The 21,294-nt window shown below is 39.5% G+C and overlaps 1 long non-coding RNA gene across 1 annotated transcript in view; it reads right to left on the bottom strand.

The window, feature by feature from the left end:
- Positions 1-359: 359 nt before the first annotated feature.
- LOC148216701 (uncharacterized) overlaps positions 360-21,294 on the bottom strand; it is a 31,668-nt gene continuing 10,733 nt past the window's right edge. Inside the window, exons 4-5 of the long non-coding RNA XR_015795068.1 lie at positions 4,500-4,755; positions 360-2,664 (exon numbers count right to left, since the gene is read on the bottom strand). This is a non-coding gene — a long non-coding RNA (uncharacterized LOC148216701). The remainder of the gene's footprint in view (positions 2,665-4,499; positions 4,756-21,294) is intronic.

Raw genomic sequence — 21,294 nt, forward strand, 5'->3', positions numbered from 1 at the left:
TCACTGCTCTAGAGGAGATCTGCATGGAGGAATGGGCCAAAATACCAGCAACAGTGTGTGAAAACCTTGTGAAGACTTACAGAAAACATTTGACCTCTGTCATTGCCAACAAAGGATATATAACAAAGTATTGAGATGAACTTTTGATATTGACCAAATACTTATTTTCCACCATGATTTGCAAATGAATTCTTTACAAATCAGACAATGTGATTTTCTGGATTTTTTCCCCCATTTTGTCTCTCATAGTTGAGGTATACCTATGACGAAAATTACAGGCCTTTCTCATCTTTTTAAGTGGGAGAACTTGCACAATTGGTGGCTGACTAAATACTTTTTTGCCCCACTGTACATGCCTCCTCCCAACCCATCATCATGAAGACACTTGGGGCTGACATTATTTTATGAACACTGGAAGAGGTTCAAGTCTGATGTCATCACTATGCTGATGAAATAGTTTCTCTTGACTTCATGCCAAAGTGACTGAATGATGCAGAAAGTTGTCTGTATCAGATATGGATTGTATATGGGTTAAAAAGGGTAAAGTTTAATCTGGACAAGGTCCAGTCAGTCAGTAGGCAAGCAAATTCAGATATGGTGTATAATCAGTTTTGGATGGGGCAGTCTTCCCCCTAAAGGATTAGATTCATAGCTTAGGGATGTTTCTGGATCCAGTATTACTTCTGAAAACAGACCAGGAACACATTTGCCTTGTGGTAGCTACTGTGCCATCCTGTCTCCCATCCTAAAGAAAGCAGGCTTGGCCACATGTTCCATGCCTTAGCTAATTCCAGTTTAGATTCCTGCAACAATCCTACAAGGAACTACCAATAAAGAATATTTGGAAGTTGCAGACAGATGATTTCTGCTATGCTTTGTTAAGCATATTTCACCAATTTTATGCACTGGCTAACTTTTTTTTTTTTTTTTTGCTTTCTTGACTCCCATGTGAACAAATCCATGCAGTTGTCCAGGCAGCATTTTCAGAAGTGGTTTGTCATGGTCTCCTTTCTAAGGCTGAGACTGAATGATTGGCCCAAGGTCCTCCAGCTGCCTTTCGTGTCTAAGGTAGGACTAGAACTCAGGTTTCCCTTGTCCAGTATCTTGACCACTGGACTAAACTGGCCCTCAGCAATGTATTACTGGCCAGAATTCAAGATGCTATTTCTTCTCTCAGAAATATTAAATGATGGTGCCAAAATACTGTATGTGAAAGTCTGTACCCTTCAGGTATTAATTTGCTGCCTGTAGTGTTTGCTTTACAGCATCTTCAACATGTCCTCCTACCAAGGGTAAGAATATAGAACAGTGCTTACCTTTTGGCAACATGCCTGTTAGGGATGATTGCCTCTTTCTTTGTTTATTTTTAAGCATTTAAAATTTGTTTTATTCTTTATTTTAAACATGTTAGTTTCTCACTTTTTAAAGACTGTTTTCTCCCACACTTAGTTTTGTTATTCCGTGTTTTACATTTCCGATGGTCTTTCTGGATGAAGAGTAAGAAATGTAGATAGGCATGCACTGAAAATGCAGGTGAGGGAATGGACACTACAGGGGTCCCAGTGATGCTATTTTATTTTTGTAGGAAATATTGACACAATCTTGAACGCCTGTCCAAAACCTTCATTGCCCCTTTCAAGGACAATAAGGTCAAGGTGAGCCTGTTCTGAGTTTCTTTCTGATGCTATTTTCCTAAAGCTGAGTAACTGTTTTATCTCTTCTGCCTCTACAACCAGCAGCCAACTTGCAGAAAATTGACCTATTGAATTATTTTCAAAACATTTTTTACAACATGAAAACAAATCCCCATTAGTCTGTTCTCACCGACTGAAAGTTAGTTTTGAATCTGTTATCCAGAAACCCATGACTCATTTCATACTTCATTGGAGAAATCTTTTCAGATTTTTAGACAAAAACTGAGGAGCTGAGCTGACCTGCTAATAGGCCCAAAGAGTTGATCTGTTTAACATTTGTTTCAATTAGCACCTCTCCCAGCGTGAAGCCAAAGGAGCTAGGCAGACAAATAGAAATTGTATGTCCTTCCATGTCCATGAAGTTTTCTAATGTTCTTCAAAAATATTTTGAAATTAATCCTTTTGGCCAATTTTTCTGGAGGCCACCAGAAAACCGTTCTGGCTGATCCTGATCTTAGCAAGAACAAGAAAAAGGGGTTTGGAGATGGCTTTGTTTTGTTTTCTTTTGTTAATCTGCCAGTCACAAAGAAAGTTTTGTTCTTTGGTTATGTTTATGCTTGCACATAGGGTTGGTTACTGGATGCAAAAGAAAGAAAAAAGCCTGTGGTGCTTCTTAACTGCACAGCTAACAGTACAATCACACTAATGCTCAACAAATCAGACCAATATTGTCCTAGTAGTCTTTTCATTTATACATGTATATATTATACAGCACTATTTACAATACGAGCACACACACAACCCTTTGCATTGCTTGCCTGTAAAATAAAGCAGAATATAATATTAGAATCTATCCATTCACATGAATTCTAACTTCACCACAGCAGAGATTTTTTTCCTGAAAAAAGGAAAAAACAGGAACTCACAGGACAGATTGGTCCATCCAGCATCTTCTTCCGTCTTGTCATGTGCTTACCTGCTTCTTTTCTTCTGAATGTTCTACTTCCATACCACCCTGTCCACTTTAAACCTATAGCAGCAGAAGACAGGACTGATCTCTGTTTTTGTGCTGGATAGGCTACAGAAAGTTTGGAGAAAAAGTTTGGATTGCAAAGAACCCAATCATATGCCACACAGTTTCAATCTGGAAAAAAAATTAAACATTCCTACTTTTTATGATTTTATCATCATAAAAAGCCAAATAAATACATTTCATATTCCATATCCTAAATAAAGCATATATATTGTGTTTACTCCAACAGAAAACAACCCTTAATTTAAAATAATTGCACACTGTCACCACCAAAAGGAAAATTAGGTAGAAAAACTTATCCGCCTACATTACCATATTCTCAGCAAATCTAAGACAACCTCCCATTTTAAAAAGCAAACTGCAAGCATTCCACATCATCAGTATGAACATTTCCTGATAAGATTTGTTATCGTGCTTCTTCGATGGTAAGCCATTATAACAAAAATTTCCTGAGGTGCTTTGGTGCAAGCGGTATATTTTAAAAAATAGCTTAATGCATAATGCCAATATTGCTAGAGATATTTGGAGGAACTTTTGATAACAGGAAATATTGACTGATTGCCGTTTTTAGAAGGTGTTACTGTGTTTAAGCAAAATAAGAAAAGAGCAGTTGAAATTTAAGGACTTCAGAGGTTAATATATTTGGGGGCATTTTTCTCTTGTCCACTCTTGGAGGTACTTTGCTGTGGCAGTAGCTAAGGCCAGCACCAAGATACAAATTAAACATGCTATAAAAAGCCTTTGGCTAGTGTTACATTTTTTATGTGGGACTCTATATTCTTGCTGTACTTATATTCCAAATATTTCTCTATCAGAAGTTGCAATCTTATATAGTAGCAGAACCCTAATCACAGGGAACCCTAGGGGACAGTGTTTTCCAATTTAATGAACATCTTTAATATTTGAGAACGTCAGTTTGTTTGTTTTTAATTTTAAGGCTGAACTTAAGGAATGTACTTATCAGCTAGCCCTAGGAAAGTTTAGAACCCGGTCATAAGCTTCTAAGGCAGAACTAGGTTATTCCCAACTAGAGTTTATCAAGATAACCAGAATGATGAAGACAGCACCTTGATCCTTCCCATTCTTGCTTCTTCTCCACTGTAGGTACCCACTAGCTCTAGCCAAAGTCTATTGGCCATGACAGGGCAGGAACTGGTTGATATTGTATTTTTATCATCAGGAAAGGAGAGAGATACAAAAAAGATATAGGTGACCTTGGGTACTATGTACCTTGACATGTTGGGATAGTAAATATGGAGGTACCATTTGCTACTCCATCTCAAGTAGCAAATTATCTTCAGTCACTCCTGAAACCCTTCCTAGATGTCTTTCCTGGAGCTCTAGGTTTCAGAGCCTAGGTTCCAGCTAAGGTAGGAGTGGGGTGGAGGGGGAGGAGAATCTCTTAAATTTGATGGGATGCTTTTTATGGAAGAAACTCATGATATATGGAAGGGTTACGCATGTTTGTCCCTTTGGATTCTTTCTGGAATTGCCTGTGACTCTGCACTAACTTCATTAAAGCAATATAAGGTTTGGTGCTTTATTGAGGCTTTTGAATGACATCCATTGGACTGGTTCATGAGTAAACTGGGAACACATGTTACTAAAGCAGATTCCTATACCATACATTTATATAGGTTTCTTCTATGTCAGAATCAATATCTGAGCTGTTTGATGATTGGGGTGTGAAACATTAAGAATGAAAGTAGAACTGGTGCTTCACCTCTGAACTATGGCCTTTCCCCACTCCTGGGTCAAGCCATCCATCCATCCTTAAATTGGTGAAAAACTATATTCACATGAAATTTGCTGACCCCATTACCAATTCTTACCTTGCATCTATTGCCTGTGTCCTGATTTACCACCAAATACCAGAGTCCTGATTTTGTATGGGCATTGTATGCTAAGTAAAATTATTTGTTGGTTCATCAAGTTTTGCTCTTCACCATCTTCTGAACGTCACCAATGAGTGGGAAAAACACCCTCCAGTCACAGTGCTGTAGCAGGAATGGGATATAACTGACCACAGGATTCTGCCCATTCTCTCTAGGTTCTTTTCTATGATCTTCCTCTTACACCTGTCAAAACCTGAGTAGAATAAAGTAAAACAACAACATTTGAAATCACAAAGTGAGCAGAGTCTTTTTACTTAGGATTTTTCTCCTCTTCCTTTCCTTTCTTTCAATGGGCAGTACATGCCAACTTCCAGATTCCTTCACCTTTGGATTCTTTCTGGAATTGCCTGTGACTCTGCACTAACTTCATTAAAGCAATATAAGGTTTGGTGTTTATAAAGTAAAGGAGACAATTTAGGGGATGGGGTCCCATCGTTCCACTGTTTTTCTATTTCATCCTTGTAATATTGCTGGTCTAGCAGTCTAGTACAATTCTGATAGGCCACTGACATGGATCAATAGAGCTCTTTAGAGAGAAGACAACAGAATGGTGGCGAATTAGTAAACCAGGGACCATACACAATGGGGGATGTCTACTTCAGCCTGAAATGGCCAGAAAGTGCCTCTCTGACCCCATCTATTTCCTGGTTACCTGCCTTCACTTCTGATATAATTGATGGTGATACATAGGAGATTTTACATTTCTTGCAGCTGCCATTAGATACTATCGGCTTAAGGGAGAAAGTACCAATTTCACACTGGTACAGCTAAATCCCAGGCTGAAGATGAGGTGAAGGCAATGTCATACAGACACTGAAGAAAAACACTTTGCCAGAGCATGTTTGTAGTGTGGTTAGGTGCCAGTAGGGCAGGCCCCAAGTCTTCAGGATGTATGCTTGTAAACAAACTGTTGTTGCTGTAGTTGGGTTGTCTATTCTTTCAAGAAAGGTACCCAGTGCCCCCATGTCTAAATAGAATAAACAGTGGTATATATAGCTACTTTAATAAAATGATGCCTTTTATTAGCATTTGCATGTGCATTGATAGAAAGACAATGTCTGTTTTATTCTTTAATTTTACTAGGTAGTGGGCAATACAAATTTTCGAATCTACTCCCCTTTCTTTATAGTATAATTAAAAATAAACTGCATAATTAGACTATTAAGGAAGGAAGCATTCCACATGGATAGAACATCTTCTATGTCATATCCTTTTTTTATAATAATTTTATTAAAGATTACAGTTACAACAGTAAAAACCAATGCAAACTAAAAAGAAAAGAAAAAATAAAAGGTGCAGAAAAGAAAGAAAAAAATAAAGAAAAAAGAGAAAAAACAAGAATACAGTAAAAAAAAAAAAAGAAATAAGAATTCTGGTAGCCTGTCATTTGTAAATCCACTTTCAAATCAGTCTCAATCTTGTCAGGTAAAACTTGTTCCTCTTCCATAACATCTTCTAAATACAGTCTATTTACAGAGGCAAATTTTATTAAAATTAACTTCTGGGTCCATTATTCAAAAATATCCTTACATATGTCCAATGTTAAAATATTTTGCTTCATTCTGTAATTGTAAGTTGAGTTCGAGTGTACTTCTCCTTTAATTATAATCTTTAAGTCCCTCTAAAAGCCTTTTCCCATGGGAAGGATTCTTTATCATTAATTCCAAAAACTTACTTCAAATTTATCTGAACCCTTATTCTGTTTGTAACTTTCTAAAATCAAAGTTCTAATCACCTTTTTGCTCTTTATTCAAAAATAAATAAACAAATAAATAAAAATTAAGTCCTTAAACTTTGCTAAGGATTGAAGGAAACTCACCTGGTGCTATAAACCTTGTCAATCCAAAGGTTTCTAATAGCTGAAAAGCAGTTAACAAGCAATTTCCTAAAGTGATTAGAAAAGGAAGTACGCGAACTTAGTGTCCTTTCAAAGGTGCCAACCGCAGTTTGAGCAAGATGGCCCTCATCTCCCATAACTCTAAACCTGCCAGAGACCTGTCTTGCAGTCCCCTCACAAGAAGCAGCTGTCTGGAGCCCTTGTGGACAATCTCAAGTCCTCTCCTTGTCTGGAGAGGAATTATCAAGGAGCTGGTCTACTCGCCAGCTCTTTATTCTACCATGGTTGTCAGCTTTGCTTTTCATGGAGCTGTCTTCAGTCTGCCATTTCTTCCCCAGAAGTCGAAAACTTCTATGCCATATCCTGAAGTGCAGGAAGTTGGATTACATATTTTTAGAAGCTTTTTCTGTAATATCGGAAATTCAGATGGCGCTGCATTTAGACAGGCCAAATGCAGAAAAGGCCATATGATTTATGGCACCAGTGAATCATCAGCTTACTTGTTTTTACTGAGTGTGGAGCAATACCAACTTCTGTTAAATATTTAAAAGACTTACAATAGTTTGGACAAGCAATTTCATGGATGCCTACAGGGCCTGATCAATTTAGCTCATGCTGCTTCCTTTTCATAGGCAATGACTGGTCACTGGAGCTGTTTTATATCACTCTGACTTCTCCACAAACAAGTAATGCATTTCTCATCACTGTCTATCCATTGATAATGATTATCTTATACAAATTCTTTCCTATACCAGAAAGATCAGCCATTTTTAAAATATTCATGTGAATAAAACCCTGTTATTATTAATTGTACTGTCAAATGTTAACTGCTGTATTTGATCAGGTTTTTTTTTTCAGGGTTCAGCAATCATTTACTTGTTAAAGTCTTTCTACAGTATTTATAAAAATGGTGCAGCATTCATGATCACATCTTTATTTTATGTAGCACAAGGCTGTGAAACAAAATGTAGTTTGAATAATAATATGAGCAAAATAGTTATACTGAAAAAGGCTGCCTGGGAACAATATATTGTTTGTATATATGGTGGTTCAGTTCTTAAGACCTTTTTCTCATCCTGATGTTTTATTTTTTAAACAATTTTGCAGAGATCCAATAGTTTCCTGGAATATATTTGGATGGCTAATGGATATTTCTTCAAAACTAAAAGATGTAAGATTCCTTTTGGTATACTGTAACAACAACAACAATCTAAGAGGGAGGAAACCTTGCCTAAAGAATAGTGCTAAAACAACACTCTGGGAGATGTGAGTCCATTTCCTAAAGAAATCATATTCTACTCATTGTTGGTTGCCTGAGGGAACAGATCTGTGGGTTTCCATCACAAGTATCTAACTCAGTTTAAAGGGGGAAAAAAACATAATCCATGAAATTATCAATTGCAAGGTTGATTCTAAGATGCATAAATCCTGGAAATTTCCTTTATGCAGCCTTACTGTTCTTATCTACTCTACTGGAGAAATGTTTGGTAGATGTAAGAGAAATCCCTCTGAAAGATATTGCTCTGAGAGATTACAGCTCCCACTTGATACTCCCACTATCACACAGACTGATTGACAGCATATTAATATAATCAGAGCAGGCAAAAGATAAGCATCATTATCAAATGGATTTCAGTTTGCTGTCCAGTTCTGCCTGTTTGGATTGTATCATTGCGAGGTTAACACTACAACAACTGACAGAAGGCTCGAACATTTTATTACTAAAAAGCCAGGTGGCAGAGAACCTATCAAGACAAGACATGGCAAACTCCTCCAGGAAAATATTACAAGAGGTTTACCTTTTCTCACCATCTTGGATGCTAGGAAGGGATATTATCTGAGCTTCCCTTGGCAAGATTGAAACTGGAGGACTTTTTGTTTGTAAGGCACCCTGGCAGTGGCATTTTTCCAAAGTGCCATTGCTGTTCAGGGGGTAGTCCTGTACTCTGTGTATATCTGCTGTGTGTAAGTACTAGAAAAGTAATCTGCTTTGGATGACTTATGACCCTTTTTCTGGTCTAAGGGCCACCCTAGATCTTAAAATGCCAGTCTTCAGATACAGAAGCTACCTTATGGAGAAGTCAGCTAAAACCTTTCCCCAGCTCAGGGTTGGAGAGTTACGCAGGCTCCAGGATTTTCAGGCCAAGCACTTTCACTTTAGAGTCTTTGGGGTTCTCTGAGCTTGGTTGTTTTCTTGCAAACGTTTCGCTACCTGGCTAGGTAACATCTGCAGTGCTAGAATGGAATCGGGTTTGCAAACACCACTCCATTCTAGCACTGAAGATGCTACCTAGCCGGGTAATGAAACATTTGCAAGAAAACAACCAAGCTCAGAGAACCCCAAGGACTCCACAGTTCAACCCTGAGCTACACATATTCGCTTCTGTTGGTGCTTTCAGTTTGTTGTTTCCTGATCTTTGAACTGTCTGCATGCAAACTTTGTGCTGACTTCCCAAAGATAGCATAAGAGGACTATTCTGGCCAGGTGCTTCTTCATTTATTGGAACATTTTTTTTTCCTGTGAGCTGCACAGTACTCTGAAACTTGCCTTCAGAAGTCTTTTCTATCTCTATAATGAAATTGAAATGCTACAATTAATCATAAATATCACTGCAATTTTTGTAATATCCATTCCTAGTTAAGGATGATCAGATCTTCAGTGTTGTAACATTGTGGCCAGCTTCAAGTCCATTTCAGCCATGAACAATCACCGGGTGACTTTGGGCCAGTCACAGTCTCTCAGCCCAGATTACTCAGAGGGCTGAAGTAAAAGAAGGGATGCAAAGTACATCCTCTTCAGTTTCTAGAGGAAAGACAGAATGCAGGTCAAAGAAACAAACAAATATTAAGAGCCATGCAAAATAAAAATATTTTTACTATCCATCTGCAGTTAAACAGCAATGGTACCAATTTAACATATCTTGAATGACCTAAAACAAAAATGCTTTCTGTATTCCCAACAACTAAATTGCTTCATGTGGTGGGACATACAGCAGCCCTCCATAGAAGACGGTAAGGTTGTATGGACAGCTTCCCATGGGAAGATACCACCTTTCAGATATCCTGGCCCGAAGCCACTTAGGGCTTTATAAGTAATACCAACATCTTGAATTTGGCCTAGAATTAAATCAGAGCCCAGTAAATATACAATTGGTGCAATATGATCGGTAAAACATATGCCAGTAAGCAATCAAGTTTATGAAATTAGCACCAGCTGCCATTTCTAAAAACTCTTCCAGGACAGCCACACAGTGTTACAGAGTACAGAGCGTGTGGCAGTAATCTAAATGAGAAGTCGACTAGGGCCTTTGTCGTCATGTTCAGATTCATCTTCTCCAGCCAGTAGCACAGCTGTCCAAGACTACCCTGGACCCAACAGCTATACCGTAGTAACATAAGGCCTAGGAACACCCCCAAATCAGACCCTTAACAGGAAGCATTACCTCATCCGGAGCAGGCATGTGAAGGATGAGGCTGTGCACTACTTCTGCCCCAGCTTATACAATCCTAGTAAATCAGGGCAATGGCAATGAGGAAGATGGGAATGTCTCAAAGAGCCAGTGTCTCATTATCACAAGGACATATTTTCCTTAAGGCTCCTTCAAATCCTGGAGCTGGCACTGGTTTGTCCCTTGCATTCAATACAGATGGCAATGCTGAATAAAAGTGCTGCCCTACCGTCTCTGCTCTCATCCATCAGCATCTACAGGTGAGGGATGGGTGTCAACATCTGCAAGATGGTGGGTGAAGCATCATGACTGAAATCCCTCTCCCTCTGACCATGTCTGCAGTTTCACCATGTATATGAAAGGCATGGGGCTTCAACTGCGATGCCATGCCCACCATCTTGCAGATGCTGACACCTTTCCCCCATGGGCACTGCTGTTCTAACCACTGTGTAAATAAAGTGTATTCTTCATAATATGGTGAGAGCATGTTACACATCCCTCCTCTTTATATGTTGATATTTCATACATGACAGGATTTCCATTAAGTGTATCTCTGCATGTATGAGTGCATGCACACTCCACATATGTGCAAATATCCTTAGTATTCATTATAAGAGCAATGAAAGAGCCCTGAAATGTTGTTTCCATGATGCCCATAAAATGTCCACCATAGCAAGTCCTACACTGGTACGCAGCACTTAGAAAATTAAGATGTGTCTTAAACTCTGACCAACGTTTAAGATAAAGAAACAACAACCTGTCAACTTGTATCCCCTTCCATTCTTTTCCCAACGATCTTTAACAATAATTTATGATCTCTAAGCCACAGAACATGATAGATGCAATACAGATAACTATGTTGCACATTCATATTAACGCTTGTCCTGGAAATGACAATCAACAAGTAAAACAAACTGAATGGTACAGGGGCTTTCTGTCTGTCAAACCAAAGTGCCAGCAGTGCTTTTGACTGGTTTGAAAGTACACTGGACAAGTGCTTTCTCAGCATCAGGATCCCTGGCTCTAAGTACTGCTGAAGATGTCCTGCTGTTTCTTTTTTTTCCCTTGGGATTTTAATCTTCCCAGGCCCCGAGGATACTGGTAACTCTGTTTTTCTTCCTCCCCCCACAGCTTATAAGTGGGTGCTAAAAAGCCCCCCACCCCAACATTTACTTAAGGAGACATGGTGCACTATATAGAGATGCATCTCTTGTTGAGGCTCCAAACAGGTCTACCGTCTCACTTTTCCTAGAGTGTGGTCTTGTTTAAATGTGAGGCTGTCTGAGAAAAAACCTGCATGGGGAAAAAGGGTATATGGCTTCATGCTTATGGCTTCATGCTTCATGACAAGTTGATATTTATTTGTTTGTTTATTTATTTTATTTAAAAGATTTATATAATGTGGGTAGAGTGGTGCAATATTGCCATTCTTTATTATCCTTTGTGTTAAAGCCACCGCTTTCAGGAAGCCCTAGCAATAGCATTTTCTGCTTTGTAGAATTACTCATCGCTTCCTTGTCAGGAGTGAGTCTACTTTCATGCTTTGTATCACTTGAACTGTGAGACACCGTATGTGATGCTTAAGCCTCTGAAGTGGATGTTAAAGTCTCAGCAGCTATGATTCCTACTTTGGCCAAAACTAGTTTTTTTTTCCCCTCTATGCTCTTACACTGGGCTTTGGAAATTATTATACAAATGTCCTTTTTCTCATCTAGCTCCCCAAGAAGATTTTGGAAGTAGTATCATTCTTTCTGGATGTACTGTCTTCCATCATTATTGTTATTTCTTTTTCTCTCTCCATGGTGTCACTTTTTGGGGCCCTTGACTCTACCTTGAATGCATCGTTTCATGTTCAACATCTATCTTATCATTTTCATTCTGTGGTTCATATTTTTTTCCTTTATTTTCAGGCATACTAATATTTCTTCATGTCTGAGGTTTAAGCTACAGAATATTGCACTGTGATTTCCATAGTACTTCTAAAGCATTATTTCTTATGCACAAAACATCAAGGAATAGATTTGTGAATAAACACACACCTTAAACTGAGGCTAGCTTGATGGTATCAAATGGCCAGTTAAGATTATTCTTCAGAACTGATCTGTCCAACTTTGCACTGTATTTCCCTATAGGTACTATGAAAGCAAATTTGACCCCTTGGAATGCCTAGTGATATGTCAAATCCAGAAATAAAATAGTTGTTTGCTGATGTTAATCTCTAAGAATCCACTGTGCTAGAAAATGAAGTTGTCACATGTCAGTTAAGACCTGCTGTTTTCATCAGTCATCTACTTTGAGAGTCCTGGCATGACTAGTGCATTTTTCTAAGAGTAAATTCCATTGAACTCAAATGGGTTTACTTCTGAGCAGGCCTGAATAGGATATCAGCCTCCTCCCACCAGAAGAAGCTAGGTATATAAGGGAGATAAAATATATGTAGCCTTGAGTTCCTTGGAAAAGTAAGAAACAATGTAAATAGTGAGAATAATTAATTTGTCATTAATGTGGTGAAATGACATGACCACCGCAGGCTGTGAATGTAGGAGAAGAACAGAAAGAGAACCTGATTTACATTTCAGTTAAACCTAAATTTTTGGATCTGAGATTATAATGTGAAACACTCTTCCTTGGAAGACAATTCCATTAAAGTCTGTGGGACTTATTTCCAAGTTATTTGTGTTCAGGAGCAGTGTGAAATAATTCAGTTTTATTTAGCTAAATAGGATCCAACCAGTGTAAATCCAAATATGTTTGCTTAAATGAGCTACAGATTGGGCCAAAAATTAGTGAGGATAATTAATCCCAGAAGGATTTGAATTGCCAGTGTCTGCATGGTAGCATTTCAATGGCATGTGTCTCCTGCTGCTGAATCAAATCCTGACATATAAAGAGACATGATAAAAAGAAATGAAGGCATCTATTTTCCTCTTTCCTGCTGGAAAAAAGTATGTTTTTTTCTTGTTTACATTTGCATAGCCAACATTCCTTATCAAAATAATTTTCTGAAAATATTGTTACATTTTGAGCAGAGATGCTCAAGCTTGCACGATTAATTGTTAGGCAATGAAGTTTTACAAAAACCATAAGGGAGGCTAAAAGTTTGCCTGACAATGGTAGAAACAACCAACATGGGAATAGTTGGCTTTGTGTCAAATTGCCTTGCCATTTTGTACATACACTAGCCTTTTTCCATCATTTCTCTGAATGCTTGAGAATTTGGAACTTGATAGAGACCAGGTTACCACCTCTTATAGCCACTCTTTCCCTAAATCATGTGTTTGCTTAGATTATGGGCAGTTCGCCAGTATTGAACCTGACTTTATTAGGGTTCTAGTCACATGGTGAATTTGTTGATGAAGATTCTCAGTCATCCAGGTGGAATTATCTGGAGGTTGAGTCATGGCAACTGGACTTCAGTTGAAGACTGAAGAAGCTGCTTGGACAAGCATCGAAATGTATCAAACCAAAAGAAAAGAAGTCCAGTTGCCATGACTCAACCTCCACACATGGTGAATTGTATTCACAGTCAGTACCATTTGAGATTCAGGCGTCTCAACATGTGGAAGATGGAGATAGCAATGGGACAAGTGGGATAGGTAGCCTAAAGGAGTAAGACCAGCAAGTCTGACCTTTTCTACTCAGTTTCAGGACCACACATACTGAGAGGTGAACGTCTGAATAAGATTCCCATGAATGTTCAAACTGGTGAAAGCCAGACCGAAAAAACATCAGGAGACTGATTCATTCATTCATTCATTCATTCATTCATTCATTCATTCATTCATTCATTCATTCTATATAGCCACTTTCTCAAGAATGACTCAGGGCAGTGCACAGTTAAAACAACAAAACACAAAAAAGTAAACAACCAATAAAATATAATAGAACATAAAACAAATTCTGCCAAAGACAATTAAAAAATCAGAATAATCATACTAGACAGGTTCAGAAATCCTCCTGACCCAATGCTTGGGAGAAAATGAAGTTTTCAAGCCTTAAGAAATGCAGACAGGGACAGAGCCAGGACCATCCAGACCTCAGGGAGAATACTATCCAATAGGCAGGCGCAGCAACAGAGTAGGCACAATCTTCTGGATCCTATAAGATGACATCACTTGGGCAATCAGAGTTTGATATGTGAAACCGAGTATCATCAGCATACCAGTAATACCTAACTTCCAACTCCAAATCTGCACTGGTGTATGAAAAGTTATACTGTATGTGGTAGATTATTTGCTACCTTGAGTGTTTAAATTCAACAAAAAAACAGCATGTAAACCAACTGCCCAATCCTTTTGAAGGCACTTTGAAAGTTTCAATTTAGTCCACAGTATAGCAGTCCAGTTATTGTTGGTGTTTGCCACCCCAAGTACATCACACCTGTTCTCTAGGCCCTGCACTGGCTTCCTATTAGCTTCTGAGTGCAATTCAAAGGGCTCATCATCACTTACATGACTTGGCATCAGGGTACTTGTAGAATTGCCTCCTCAAACCTGAATCAACCATCCAACCTGGGTACCCTAGGAGAAACTGCTGGTGACCCCCCATTTCCATGAAGCACATAGGGCAGACCCTCATAGGAGTAGGAGCTCCACCCTACTGAATAGCTTCCCTTTAGAAATTAGGCTAGCCCTCAAAGAACCTTTTGAAAACTGACTTATTGCAGAGAGCCTATGTTGAGTGACAGGATATTCAGGATTGTTTGATTTTATTTTTGGTTACCGTTTTGTAGTATATCTTAGCTTTACCATCAATGTTTTAATTTCTGAATGCGTTGTTATTAATTACTATAACCACCAGCAGTCTGGTTGATTGCAGCAGATATAAATTATTATAAAACAAAACCAAAAAGAAATACATGCAGCAGATATAAATTATTAAAAAGCATAAAATACCACACTACTCTATTTAACTTAAGTGCAACTTTTTAATATGTTATTATCCATTGTTAGCACAGAAGTCAATGCTCTTCCAATTAATTATCATAAAATGCCAGCAGTTATCCAAATCCAGTGTGAAAAGTCCAGATGTATTCGTTGTTTAGTCGTTAAGTCGTGTCCGACTCTTCGTGACCCCATGAACCATATTGCGCCAGGCCTTCCTGTCCTTCACTGCCTCCCTGAGTTTGCTCAGTTTCATGCTCATTGCTTCAGTGATGCTATCTAACCATCTCATCCTCTGCCATCCTCTTCTCCTTTTGCCTTCAATCTTTCCCAGCATCAGGGTCTTCTCCAAAGAGCTCTCTCTTCGCATTAGGTGGCCAAAATATCTGAGCTTGAGCTTCATTATCGATCCTTCCAATGAGCAATCAGGGTTGATTTCCTTTAAGATTGACTGGTTTGACCTCCTAGCAGTCCAGGGGACTCTCAAGAGTCTTGCTCTTACATATTTTTTCTCCTTCACATTTCATGTCATCTTCACATGTCTTTAGATCTGAAGATACCTTGGGCTAAAGATCGTAACCCTAAATGAGTACAGTATATCATATGGAATTCTATTAGACTGCATTACACCATATGAAGGCCCAGTCAGGAGCAACTGTACCATTAGGCAGAACAGTGCAACCAGCTTCAATAGAAGATGCTGCAGAATAGCAGTGGCAGTTCCAAATGGAACTTGTATGACTTCTTTAACTACTTCCCCTGGTCAAGGGAGAGCTGTACATGCCACCCAGTCTGTCCTGACCATGCTGTAATCTGTGATGAAGGATACTGAAGTAAGAGTCAGTGTTAGTCCAGTCAGCTTCTGTGTCTTGGCTGAGAAAGTAGCACTGTCCTCACCTGGAAATAATAATTGCCTTTCATCTCAGATATCTGTAGCTGCATTTATTTTCCATGATAGAGAATTTCTGAATAGAATTAAGATGTTTTCACATTTAATTGTCTATCCATTTTCCATCACAAAACCGTGTTACAGAAATGTTATTTTTGAGACAACAAAAACCTAATTAGTGATAAAAAGAACATTATAAATAGATATTAGCCCTTGATCCAACAGGCCATAATCATGAACACAAGCAGGGTTTCCCTGTTATTGACATGTGAAAGATACTTTTCTCATTCTTGCTTCCCATTGTAACAGTAAGACCAGAATGGAGATACAGTTTATTGTTCATGATATAACTACTGTGTAATTTGTGGAAATACTGTATCCCCTTCCCTTTAATATTTTTTTACTCCTAAATATGTTCCCCCATAAAGCAATTTCTGGAACATACTCACTCTCCATCTTAGAGTTTGCAGTTCTTATAATATGCGGGGATTCTGGAAGTGCATTTAAGGTGGAGGCTTAAGACAATCCTATACCAAGTTCAAGAAAGGCCATAAACGGACTGAAAAGGTACAGTTCACAAATACTTGAAAAGAACTGAATGCTCTATGTTTCTGGACTGGGTTTTTCATTTTCAGCCTCAGTTTTGTCTTCATTTCCACATGTTGAATTTCCTACAACGCACTAACCTGATAACTGAGTCACAGATTCTGAATTACTCCAGTTTCCTCGGTTTGCACAATCCATGAAACTACACTGACTGGGTTCATACATCCCACTGAACTACAGACTAGCTGACCAGATTTTATGTTAATGGGTTTTGCGAACCCGGGGTAGTTCTTAGTTTTACACCTCCTTCATAGCAAGCCAGAGAAGGGCACCCAGTTGCCACGTTCAAGAAAAATAAATGTATTAAATAAATACATATGAAAAAGAAATACAAATGAAAATAAATTTATTAAAAAAATAAATAGGGGATCCACTGCCTTATGATTTTGACTGTAACCACATCTTAGATTAGAGATTCCAACTTTAATTGAACAGTCCTGGGGAGTCTCCTGTCCCAAACCTCTTTTTATGATCAACTGATAACATGCCTTTTAGAGAAAATGAAAAAAAGAATTGCAAATATCTTTGTTGTTGTTGTTTAGTCGTTAAGTCGTGTCTGACTCTTCGTGACCCCATGAACCATATTGCGCCAGGCCTTCCTGTCCTTCACTGCCTCCCTGAGTTTGCTCAGTTTCATGCTCATTGCTTCAGTGATGCTATCTAACCATCTCATCCTCTGCCATCCTCTTCTCCTTTTGCCTTCAATCTTTCCCAGCATCAGGGTCTTCTCCAAAGAGATCTCTCTTCGCATTAGGTGACCAAAGTATCTGAGCTTGAGCTTCATTATCAGTCCTTCCAATGAACAATCAGGGTTAATTTCCTTTAAGATTGACTGGTTTGACCTCCTAGCAGTCCAGGGGACTCTCAAGAGTCTTCTCCAGCACCACAGTTCAAAGGCATCAATTCTTCGGCGCTCGGCCTTTTTATGGTCCAGCTCTCACAGCCATACATTACTACTGGAAAAACCATAGCTTTGACTATGCGGATCTTTGTTGGCAAGGTGACGTCTCTGCTTTTTAATATGCTGTCTAGGTTTGCCATAGCTTTCCTCCCAAGGAGCAAGCGTCTTTTAATTTCATGGCTGCAGTCTCCATCTGCGGTGATCTTGGAGCCCAAATAAATGAAGTCTGTTACTGCTTCCATTTCTACCCCTTCTATTTTCCAGGAATTGATGGGTCCAGATGCCATGATCTTAGTTTTTTTAATGTTGAGTTTCAAGCCAGCTTTTGCACTCTCCTCTTTCACCCTCATCAAGAGGCTCTTTAGTTCTTCTTCACTTTCTGCCATTAGGGTGGTATCATCTGCATATCTGAGGTTGTTGATGATTCTCCCTGCAATCTTGATTCCAGCTTGTGATTCTTCCAGCCTGGCATTTCTCATGATGTACTCTGCATATAGGTTAAATAAGCAGGGTGACAGTATACAGCCTTGTCGTACACCTTTCCCTATTTTGAACCAATCGGTTGTTCCATGACCGGTTAGGACTGTTGCTTCTTGGCCCGCATACAGATTTCTCAGGAGACAGGTAAGGTGGTCTGGTACCCCCATCTCTTTAAGAATTTGCCACAGTTTGTTGTGATCCACACAATCAAAGGCTTTTGCATAGTCAATGAAGCAGAAGTAGATGTTTTTCTGGAACTCTCGTGCTTTCTCCATTATCCAGCGAATGTTGGCGATTTGATCTCTAGTTCCTCTGCCTCTTCGAAACCCAGCTTGTACATCCGGTAGTTCTCGGTTCATGTATTGCTGAAGCCTAGCTTGTAGGATTTTGAGCATAACCTTGCTAGCATGTGAAATGAGTGCAATTGTGCGATAGTTTGAGCATTCTTTGGCATTGCCCTTCTTTGGAATTGGAACGTAAACTGACCTTTTCCAATCCCGTGGCCACTGTTGCGTTTTCCAAACTTGCTGGCATATTGAGTGCAGCACTTTAACACCATCATCTTTTAGTATTTTAAATAACTCAGCTGGAATACTGTCATCTCCACTAGCTTTGTTGTTAGCAATGCTTCCTAAGGCCCACTTGACTTCACTCTCTAGGATGTCTGGCTCAAGGTCAGTGATCACACCAGCGTGGACATCAGGGACATTAAGATCTTTCTTGTATAGTCCTTCTGTGTATTCTTGCCACCTCTTCTTAATCTCTTCTGCTTCTGTTAGGTCCCTGCCTTTTTTGTCCTTTATCATGCCCATCTTTGCACTAAACGTTCCTTTCATATCTCCAATTTTCTTGTAGAGATCTCTAGTCTTCCCCATTCTATTGTTTTCCTCAATTTCTTTGCATTGTTCATTTAAGAAGGCCTTCTTATCTCTCCTTGCTATTCTCTGGAAATCTGCATTCAGTTGCTTATATCTTTCCCTTTCACCCTTGCTTTTCGCATTCCTTCTTTCCACAGCTATTTGTAAAGCCTCATCAGACAGCCATTTTGCTTTCTTGCATTTCTTTTTCTTTGGGATGGTTTTAGTTGCTGCCTCCTGTACAATGTTACGGACCTCCGTCCATAGTTCTTCAGGCGCTCTGTCTACCAAATCTAATCCTCTAAATCTATTCATCACCTTCACTGTGTACTCACAAGGAATATGATCTAAGTCATACCTGAGTGGTCTAGTGGTTTTCCCTACATTCTTCAATTTAAGCCTAAATTTTGCAGTAAGAAGCTCATGATCTGAGCCACAGTCAGCTCCTGGTCTTGTTTTTGCTGTCTGTATAGAGCTTCTCCATCTTTGGCTGCAAAGTATATAATCAATCTGGTTTCGGTATTGACCATCTGCTGATGTCCATGTGTAGAGTCGTCTCTTGTGTTGTTGGAAAAGAGTGTTTGCTATGACTAGCTTGTTCTCTTGACAGAACTCTATTAGCCTTTGCCCTGCTTCATTTTGTACTCCAAGGCCAAACTTGCCTGTTATTCCGATTACTCCTTGACTTCCTACTTTAGCATTCCAATCCCCTATGATGAAAAGGACATCTTTTTGGTGCTAGTTCTAGAAGGTGTTGTAGGTCTTCATAGAAGCGGTCAACTTCAGCTTCTTCAGCATCAGTGGTTGGGGCATAGACTTGGATGACTGTGATATTGAATGGTTTGCCTTGGATACGCACTGAGATCATTCTGTCGTTTTTGAGGTTGTACCCCATTACTGCCTTTCCCACTCTCTTATTCACTATGAGTGCAACTCCATTTCTTCTAAGGGTTTCTTGCCCACAGTAGTAGATATAATGGTCACCCGAATTAAATTCACCCATTCCTGTCCATTTCAGTTCGCTGATTCCCAAGATGTCGATGTTCAGTCTTGTCATCTCATGTTTGACCACATCCAGCTTGCCTTGGTTCATAGATCTTACATTCCAGGTACCTATACAATATTGTTCTTTACAGCATCGGACCTTCTTTTCGCTTCCAGATACATCCACAGCTGAACGTCCTTTCGGCTTTGGCCCAGCCGCTTCACTCTTTCTGGAGCTACTTGGAATTGCCCTCCGCTCTTCCCCAGTAGCATATTGGACACCTTCCAACCTGAGGGGCTCATCTTCCGGCGTCATGTCAAAGACTCACACATTTATTATTACATAATCTTGTCTGCATCATTAATCAGATGCATGGGGCACTGAATTGTTATTACAAGCTTATGCCATAATATGTAAATCTGTGAATTTTGATCCTGACTATTGATTTTGCTACAAATAAAATGGCTATCCTTCAGGAAACTGAGAAAATAAGTGTGTCTGCTATTACAGAGATAAATAGCAATTGCAACAGCAGGATTTTCTTTCTTTCCTTCCAAATTTCCAAATTCTTACATTTTTTTCAGTGAGAAAATAAAGTGGAGTTCAGTCTTGTTTGCTGAATATCTGATGCTTTGTATTTTGCACTTACTCACTTTGATATTTTGCCCCATACTGTTGTCAAACGTCCCTTCAGGACAAATTGAATAAGTCTTGAGGACGTTGGTCATGATGCAGCTGAAAGACCAGTTATTTTCTGCTTTGTCAATCAGGAGACACAAGATTAGCTGAGAGCCTGCAAGGGATTAATTGTGGCGGTACACCATTAAGTGTGATTTCTCTGTTTCACAAGAAGAGCCCTCCTTTGTGTTCATGAGTCAAAATCAAACACAGAGAGTGATTTGCTAGTGGATGGATGGAGAAGGTTGAAGAGCCTAAAACAGCATGAGATGTTCAGATTTGGGGCACTTGCAGGTAAAGTGTCTTTCTGTCTATAAATCCTTCCAGTTTAAAGATCAGGCGATATTGCTCTAGGTTGCTTCAGCTGTTGCTGAAATCAGGAACCTATGAGGTTTACATGTTTACATGCAGGGTTCTGTCATTTGACCAAACATCTGCTGCCAGCCAGCCTCACCTTCTCTCCAGCCAGCTTGTGCTTAAGCCAATGGCCCTACTGATCTTCAAAGATAAAGAAAACAAAATATAGTTGTGACACTCCCCTGTGCTTCTATGCTCACTGTGGTGGCATTTCTCTGCCCTCCCCTCCTGCTGACGGGAGTGTTCCAGGAGCACTGCATCTGGGCGGCTGGCATTGCCAGGCTATGCTGTGATGTGAAGTGGAAGCTGAGCAAACTGGACCCTCCATCAGGGAAAGCAGAGATCAGCCCTCCCACCATTAGCAAGGGCAAATGAGACATTTGGGAAATGGCTGTCCGATCACTATGAATGCTGTCCCCTGAACCATCCAATTGGGAAGACGTGCCAGCTGCAGTGTTGCTTGACTGGTGGAGGTGGGCTAGTCCTAGTCCTTTGGCAGAGTGGACCCCATGTCTGAAAGGCCTTGCTTAATAATAAAAGCAAAGAGGGAAACCACTGACAGACTCTCCAAGAATGCCAGAGTGAGTTGATAACATGTGACAATAGCCAGATCACTGAGTCTACCCTCAGGAGGCACTGTATATGTGAAACTGCCCCAAAGAGCTTTGTGAATTGAGTTTGCAGAAGGAAATGGCTGGTGTCTACATTTTAAAACTGCTGTATCCTATGTGCTGTCTAGGAACATTAATGAGCCCAAAGGCTTGTTCTTTGGCATGTACTAGGCTGTCATAACCGTATGTCTTTATTTTT

Source organism: Python bivittatus, unplaced genomic scaffold, assembly GCF_059951505.1.
Source record: "Python bivittatus isolate LINGU-HERP-01145 unplaced genomic scaffold, Pbiv_v1 ctg000080_np1212, whole genome shotgun sequence".
Taxonomy (NCBI): Eukaryota; Metazoa; Chordata; class Lepidosauria; order Squamata; family Pythonidae; genus Python; species Python bivittatus.